Source organism: Bactrocera oleae, chromosome 2 (assembly GCF_042242935.1).
Source record: "Bactrocera oleae isolate idBacOlea1 chromosome 2, idBacOlea1, whole genome shotgun sequence".
NCBI classification, from domain to species: domain Eukaryota; kingdom Metazoa; phylum Arthropoda; class Insecta; order Diptera; family Tephritidae; genus Bactrocera; species Bactrocera oleae.
The window spans coordinates 1981077-1990010 of NC_091536.1; the positions used below are offsets into that span (position 1 = coordinate 1981077).

Consider the following 8934-nt stretch of genomic DNA (forward strand, 5'->3'; position numbering starts at 1 on the left):
CTGATTAATTCGAGAAAAAGCGTCACTGTTTGGTGTGTTCTATGGGCAGACAAAAATTCAAAAATTAAGCTGGTCATAATGTCCCAGTAAATGGGAAATGCTATAAAGCCATAATTAGTGACTTTTTCTCCTAAACTGGAGGATGTTGATGTGGACGACCACTGTTTCCAACAACACGGTACTACATGCCATACAGCCAACTAAACATTCAATTTATTGAAGGAGACTTTTGGTGAGCGCATTATATCGCATCGTAGACCTATGAAGTGGCCTCCAAGATCGTGCGATTTAGCGTCGTTGGACTATTTTTTGTAGGGTTATGTGAAGTCGCTTGTCTACGCAGATAAACCCGAGACGATTGAAGCCTTGGAAGAGAATATTCGGCGTGTTAATGCTGACATACCGATATCATTTTTAAAACATAATGCCAAACCGTTATCTCTATTATTTAACAAAACTCTTGGACATAACATTAAATTATATGCGTCTTATTTCTTCTAGAAAACCACATGTCTAAAAAAACATCCTTATGGTACATATTTATGTACATACATACTTATGTAGTATATAATATTATCGCAACTAAAAAAGAAAAGACGACTGAAAATTTATGCATATCGATTTATATACAATACATATGTACCTATATTCGGTTTATTTGCTGCTGATTCATTCGCATTCTGATTGAGAATTTTTGCTTTGATTATGCTGTTTTCAATCCTTTGAATGTTGATGCCACTTAGTGACTGCGTCAGGTCATTTCTTTCTTTTTTACGCCATTTTGCATTGTTATAACTATTTTATACACAAAGTATATGTTATAATGATATACATAGAAATATATATTATATTGGTATATGTGCTATATCGTGTATATGAAATATGCAATGGCGTATGAATGTACAAGTATTTGAAGAAAATTGCATTACATTAGTGCCACTGTTTGGATTAAAATGCTTTTCTTATGCGAAACATGGAAGGAGAAACAAAGAAAATCAAACATTCCGTTCAGGTTTTTTTTACAAGAAAATGTCAAGAAAATAAATTTGTCTTTGAGTGTCAAAACCTTAAAGCCGCAATTGAAAACTGTCTTTTAAGGAATATTCAAAGAAATTTTACAATTTATCTAAGTACATGTATTTGAATACATATATTAAGTTGAATTTGAGCAATAATGATTGAGGCAATTTATCTGAACCCTCTGTCCTCTCCATAGTGTAGAGGTTAGAAGTATTCATCGGGACTCAGCTATCAACTTATATAAAAGGTTGTATCCTTACAGCGGTCGACTGTCGGCAGGAAGTCGCTAATCTTTGAAACTGAACTTTTTTATTGGCCATTCTCATTCAATGTGCTCAATGAAGTTTTGTAGTGTAATATATTAGAAAGACGAAACTCGTTTTTCAGATTTCCGACTCAAAACACACTCATGAACAAAGATCCTTAAAAACAAGATAACGATTTAAATTTTTTTAAACATTCGTTTGTGGACTAGTGTATTTGAGGTAAATTTTCGGTTTATATAAATAGATTATCTTTTTTATCAGAACTATGTCAAATCGGTTTTCCGACCTTGCTTTGGATAAAACTTTAAGATAGTAATTGAAAAAAAAAATAAAAATTGGGAAGAAGATCTTTAAACACAGAAGATCTTTTACCTGACACATTTTTATCTTGAGTTCACCGGAATATACCTCGAGTAAATCCAATTAGTTGCATGTTAAAGGTGGACGATTTAGTAAGAAATAATAAGCATTATGTAGAAATATGAGCCAACACTGTTAGATGTAACATAATGCTGTTAAAGGCAATTACATACAGTAACAGCTGTTACAAGCTTTATTCATTAACATTCTCTGCCTTAAGAGCTGTGGAAACCTTTCCAGTTTAATGGCATAATATCAAGGAATTCATTTTTAACACTTTGGAAGCGTTTATTTCTAGCATTTGACTGTGAAAAGCCGATAGTGAATGAGACAGAATGTAAATTACCAAAGGCATTATGCTATTGGTAATTAAATTTTTTTCATTTTTGAAAAAGTTGGTTATGTAGAACATAAAATGTGCAATATAAAATATGTACACGTTTGTTCGTCAATAAATTGACTTTGAATGTTATTATAATTTCAACGTATAATAGGGGCAGGTCACAACAGGTTCTGCCAAAAATGGAAATTATTTTACGAGGTAGATAGTACATATATGATTGTTAGGTGAGAACTAATCCTATTTAATTTATATTTGGCACTCACCCGAAAATATTAAAATAATGAACAGAGGAGCGGAAATTAGTATATTAGAGTTATAGCAAGGCTCAAACAGATTTCATCCAATTTTGCCACAAGACCACATTATTATTAGGAAAAGATGCCTTTGAATGTTGTTTTTCTCAGTTATTGAAATATATATACGGAAGCACAGAGATTCTATAAATCAGTATCTAGGTTCTTGGTTCGATCTGAAAATGTGTTTTGCCTTGTTTTCTTCATTGAGTTTTGATTGATGGAATTCGAAATGGCGATAAAGTAGAAGTATGCGGTATTGTTTTATGATCTCGGCAATTTTCAAACTGTGTTATGATAAGTGGTAAATGTTAGGAACCAAATTTCCAATCGGTAGCGTAATTTGTGGAACATGATATTTTTCTTAAAACTATACGGTGTCAGTTCCTTTCTCCCAATTTTTAATGACAAGCAAGATTTTTTTATACACATAGACCGTAAACTGTTTTCCTTTATTATTTGATTTCAGTCTGCGTTTCCATCATCTCATGATTGAAGAACCGAACCTGTTTCTAAAACTGCGCAATTATGTAATTTAATCGACCGTTGTTAGATCCAAAAATATTTTATTGCTTCTGTAAGAGTTTAACTGTTATATCATATGAAGTCATGACATCGCAAAACTTACCAAGTCTGGAAGTCTTTGCTAAGACTTCTAAGTGATCCTATTTATACCCTGAACAGGATATATTAAGTTTGCCACGATGTTTGTCTTGTGATTAAGCTCTCAAGTTAATTCATATTTTAAACGCAAATAACAACTCGCTCTTACACTCGCTCATACAAAGTTACTTTTATATTAAAGTGCTTATATGTATTGTATTCAGATGCATTCCCGCTGTAATGAAATTTTATTTTATTTTACCTTTTGCATAAATATCGTACAGTAATCGGGTCCATTTGCGAAGGCATTGGCATTCACCGATTGCCACTTTGTTTTAAACCGTTAAAACAATATGATTCACGACTTTATTTGCCGTTGACTAAAATCCGCAAAAACAAAATGGCTCCAATCCATTCACAGGTCTTAGGCATAACAGGGACAGGGGCTATATTAAAAAGTTTACAATATCGCTGGAGGTCCCGAGTTGCCGTCACTTTGTCTCTTTGGAGTGCTCAGTAGGTAGTATTATGAAGGGAACAAAGGCTGGCAAAAAGTTGAGTAATTTGAATGCGTGTGGCATGAAATTGAATTGTGTCAGTGATCGGCCAGTGCAACATACAATAACACCTATGTACGTGTATGCATTTGATGCGGCTGTGTGTGTGTGTATAAGTTCATATCAAGGCTGTCGGGAAGCAATTTAAAATCAACGACGAATTTAATCAAATGTGAAATATTTCAATGTTTCCAAGCAGTTAAATGCATACATACATGTATGTATAAATAATATATATTATATAGTATCGGAATATGCTTAACAGCAGCCTATCTGAAGAAAGAGCGTCAATGTTTAATTTATCGCATTATAATAGATCGCAACACCTCCTGCTTCCTGTCTTCTGGTACCAAGAAACATGTGTACCAAGTTTCATAAATATTATATATCTCAATTTTTACTCAAGTTACAGCTTGCACAGATCATTTATATATATAAAACCCTATAACTAACTCGATTATTTTTAGATGATACAAAAAACCGTTAGGTGAACAAAACTATTATACCCTATACCAACATGTTGCAGTAATATAAAAAATTTTCCATACAAGGACATGGTTTTGATCGACAAGTTTGTATTGTAGCTATATGCTATAGGGGTTCGATATCGATATCAGAAAAAAGGCGAGTCACCTCCCACATTTAGCTTACTTCTTCACTTCACTTTATTCTTCTGTTATATTGTTAACATAGGGGAAATCGGAGCACAGCCACGCCTACTTCGCATATATCATATTTTTAAAGTCTATATGATTCTTTCACTTTTTTATATACTAGGGTATCACACCAGCTTGATTAATTCGTTAGACGTTATTCGGTAGTTGTTTACTTGCATTTTGTTTTTGTAAAATAAACGGACTATCGCTCTAGCGAGTAACGTAGTACCAGCCTAGCAAGCTTCATGGTTTTTTGTTACTCGATAACATCGAATCAGCAGTTTGTTTTGCGTCGAGACTAAAATAGGACTACAAAGAAATCAATCAAAGTGTTTCAAAAATAAATTAATTTGTATAAAAAATTGCTAAATTATTTAAATTTAGACAAGAGGTCAGTGTTGATGATGAGGAAACCTCACAATATTTATATAAACTAATATCTCCATATTTAAATTAAATGGAAATTTGAAAGTAAGAAAAAATTGAGATGCTTCAACAGCCACCCAGCAACCGGAAACTCAATTCAGCAATGCCAATATTTGTAGAGGACGAGATCAAGCGTGTGTGCTTCTAATACAGATATGTGCAACCGCATGGCAATACCAGAATGTGCGGTCAGAGCTTCAAAAGCGTCGACAAAGCACAAGAAAAGTTTCGGCATTGCATGTGTGTGCGAAAATAGCTGAAGCAAGGAAGTGTTGGGTGAGTGCACCTTATCAAATCTGGTCATGTGGTTACAAGCGCTGTTTATTGCTTCAATTCATCTTTATGTTATGCAAATAAATATTGAATTCTTATTTTTCTCATGCATAAGATTAAATTTTCTCAATTTCATTAGGTCAATATTTTATTTGTTATATTTATTTTCATAGAAAAAGTGAATAATTATTTCGCTTATGCAGATATTTAGAAAATGTCCCACTTGTGTGCGTTTATCTTTATTTATCTTTCCTGCGATACAGAAGACTATATCCAAAGCAAATTTTTCCAAAGAATTAAGTTAAATAAATTGCTTGTATCGTGGCTTCCTTGACCATTTAATCTTATTTCTTTATTCACTTTGATTTCATGCGTATGAGCCTTTTTGTTGTTTGTATACGCAATATACACACATATGTACATACATACACACAGACACACATAAGTATACAAGCATGTGAAAGCTCATATCATTGCGGTTTCTTCTAGTTTTTCATTTGTATGCAAAATAGTCGCCGCAGCACAGAGGCGAAAAAAGTTGCGGTCATTCGGTTTATTACAAACCGTTCACAAACTGAAACGGAAATAAAGGAATTTTCTTACAAAAGCACAATTGAACGGATGCTTATTGAAGATGGAAGTATACAATAGAAGAAAACGTTATTGAATCACTTCTATTGGTATTCTCATTAAATAGGTAGGTTGCCTTTTATATTTCGGGATTAGAAAACAAAAACAAATATTAATCTTCGAAAACCGCTTTATTGTTTTACAAAATATTCTCCATTAAGGACACAATTGTCGAAGCATTTTTGCGCCTCTGTTTGAGTCTCCAAAATATGCTTTTTGTACGCACACAGTCGACTGCTGTTTATTTTTGGGCACATACGCGTAAATCCACAATTCATGACCTGTCACAATATCATAGACGTGTTTCGAACAATTTTGTTTAACAGTCAATTGTTCATGCAATATTGAATGTATGCTAGTCCCACTAATGCCTATAGTTGTCTCTTTCTCACGATAGCTCACATGACGATCTTGCAATAACAGTTTGCGCACAGCACCGTTTCAGGAACAACAACGGATTTTGGAAATCGAAAATCGATTAAATTCACTAAACCACCAAAAATTACAAAAAAAAAAGTAACTTCATCGATGCACTCTTGTTGAGTTAATCTACGTCGAAAGTTGTAAAAAATAGTCGCGCGAAAATGATCTCTACCATTTAATTGAATTTTTTGGCCGAGATAAAAATTTTTAGTTACTGTAAACAACACAAATAGCGCTCGTATGTCGAAGCGTTCTGAGCATGTATAACATCAAAAATGTAAAACTTTACGATAAAGTTGTGAATTGCCAAATTGCAACACTAGGGTAGCCAAAACCCGAAATATGAAAAACAACCTCCGCACTGCCGACATGCGTTTTCTGATATTGAAATGAACAAATTTGTAACAAAATAAAGCGAATTATAACTGCATGAAATGTATATGTGTATTTGGTGTGAGATTAAAGTTTGTACAAAGATATGAAAAGCCGTGGGACTGGCCTTGCAGAGAAAATCTAAAAGAACGGAAAGCAGAAAGAAAGAAACAAGTCTGTTCACTTCTGCCGGCTGATTGTAAGAAAACACTTTATTTCGTACTTTTTCACAAGCATTGTTCAGTTAAAAACACGTTGCAATAAGCCATTCCCTCTAGCTAAATTCTATTAAAGGAACTAATTCAATCGTCTACATGGACAACATACGCAAACAAAAATCGGATAATTGAAAAATTAAATATTAGAAGTCACTTGTTTCCTTTTTTTATTACGTTAAGGGAGCATCTAGCCTAGATTTTTGAAAGAAATCTAAAATTAAAATTTTATTTTCAAAGCTGTAGCTGCCTGAAACTTAACGTAAAACTTCAAACGCGAAAAATAAACTTGTCGATGCAGTCGCACGATACCTCGCGTCGATTTGCTAGAAATTTAACTTGATTTTTATATTTATTTTATATGTATGTATGTATGTAAGAAATAACGTGAATTTTTAAATGTAAAATTTGACGGAGAATTCAATTGCCGAAGTTTTTTATTATTATACATTGCTTACTTTCTCTTTAGCAGTCGCTAGGGTTAGACGTGTTTTTACTTCATTGCATGTTCGTGAATTCTTGGCCAAAACCAATACTGTAACAGCCTCCATATGACATCCGTGTGACTTCTTCCTACAAGTAATACCAAAAATAAAGAGGACCTTAAATTCCCGTCGTTTTATAAGATAGATGAAAAGCGCTGAAAGAGCCAAATGCTATCCCAAAAATGGAGTTTGAGAAGTGTTTTGACGATTGGAAGAAACGCTGGCATAAGTGCATAAAATCGAATGGGGACAATTTTGAAGGCGACACATTAATGTAAACGAATGAATAAAACCGACGTATGCGAGATCAATACTTGGGAGCTCACATCTTCAGATCTCCCACCGATTCGGTGGGAATAGAAATTAAACGGATAGGAAAATGTGTATAATCCACAAAAAGCTTTGCCGACTTATAAAGTCAAATAGCTTCATAAGAGACTGCATATAGTAGTCCAAGTGCGACCCCGGAATCAGCCATCGAGCCTATCCTTATAAATTTAACCAAATTAGTTTAGATGCTCTGCGGTCCGGTGGCCGCTATAACTTTACACAAAACTTACGCAAAGAATATGATTTAACGCTCAGTTTGATTGATTTGATTTTAACCACAAATTGCCACCAGATTACCAATCCACCAATCACAATAAAAATGAAATCTTAGTTTTACCGCGACAAAAGCCAGCAATGACAATAAGTATCTGCCAAGCTCTTTTGTTGTGCAAATTTTATTGAGACATAAAGAAGTTTAGAAGGCGAACGAGCAAATACTGCCGTAGGGGCAGCAATTCAACAAGTATTTTATGACTGCAAACGCCATGTCTAATGTCAATGAGCACAATATACTCTCAGCCTTTATTATATTGCCCTTACTTTGTGCGGAAATGAGGCTCATAAACTTTGCCAAAGTTTGTGCAAATATCAGGATGAGAAATATTCTCGTTAATTGTTGGATTTTATTATTGGTGTGGCACAGTCAGTAATATGAGTGTGTAAATTTAAATTCAATTTATATATGCACACACAGTGCATTTCTCTTAAAGAAATTTTAACTTTTCACTGTTGCACAGTTGATAATAGTTTTATTTAACTAAACTTTGACTCGAACATAGAAGTATGCTTAGAAACCAGATTGATTAGCAACGTCAGATTGTTGTCCTTTCGTCTGGCCTACTCTATTCATAATGATTATCGTGTGTTACGAATTGCGTAGTTCCGTATTTAGTACTATTAACTTGCTTAGAACTCTTATTTCTTTTAATTTTAACGTTGTAATCACTATTTATAGTTTCAGATCCACAGTGCGCAGTTGTTTTGCAAAGGAAGTACGAAGTACCTTTTCCTCGACACAGAGATAGACAATATGGAAACCGTTTAAGAGAGTATCGCAGAGTTTTCAGAAATTTTAACATAATGCAGCAAGCTTGGTGAAAGTACAAGTAATGATGCAAATATTATAGATATACCTACAAATAATAAAATAATAGTTTGAGCTAACCAGGGCACAATAATACATAATTGGGATTTTTGATATATGTATGTACTTAATTCTACCATAAGTTTTATTACAAGTTAAGGCCATTCTCAAAATGAAACTATAATGCATTTTTTAATACAGTTAAATTTATTTAATAATGCATACTATATTAAATGAGCGATGTTTTAAAGTGAAAGATTTCTTTGCCTTTTCGCACCGCTTTTGTCACACACACAAAAACCAGTGTTTTCATTGAGTTTTCAGGTTATTTTTCTTATAATGCATTCTACTTTAGATGTCAGAACTGATAATAAATAGAATAAAATTATCAAACTTTACCTTTATATAAGGATTATATTTTTATAGGAAATTCTAACTTTCATCTCCTTTCCAACTCATTTGATGGAAGGGTTAAGGCTTCGCGGCATTTATATATGCCTATGTGCAGTTAGTTGCACTTAAACGGTTTATTATTTAAGTCTATTACATTAGGCTAAACTATTTCTAAATTTGTGTAACTCGTACGTGCAAGTGCTGC

General features: G+C 33.4%; 1 long non-coding RNA gene across 1 annotated transcript; it reads left to right on the forward strand.

The window, feature by feature from the left end:
- The first annotated feature begins 4379 nt into the window (after window positions 1–4379).
- On the forward strand, window positions 4380–8597 carry LOC118682992 (uncharacterized). The gene is made up of 3 exons (XR_004978823.2): window positions 4380–4800; window positions 5825–6421; window positions 8208–8597. It is a non-coding gene; the product is annotated as an uncharacterized lncRNA (long non-coding RNA).
- The last annotated feature ends 337 nt before the right edge of the window (window positions 8598–8934 follow it).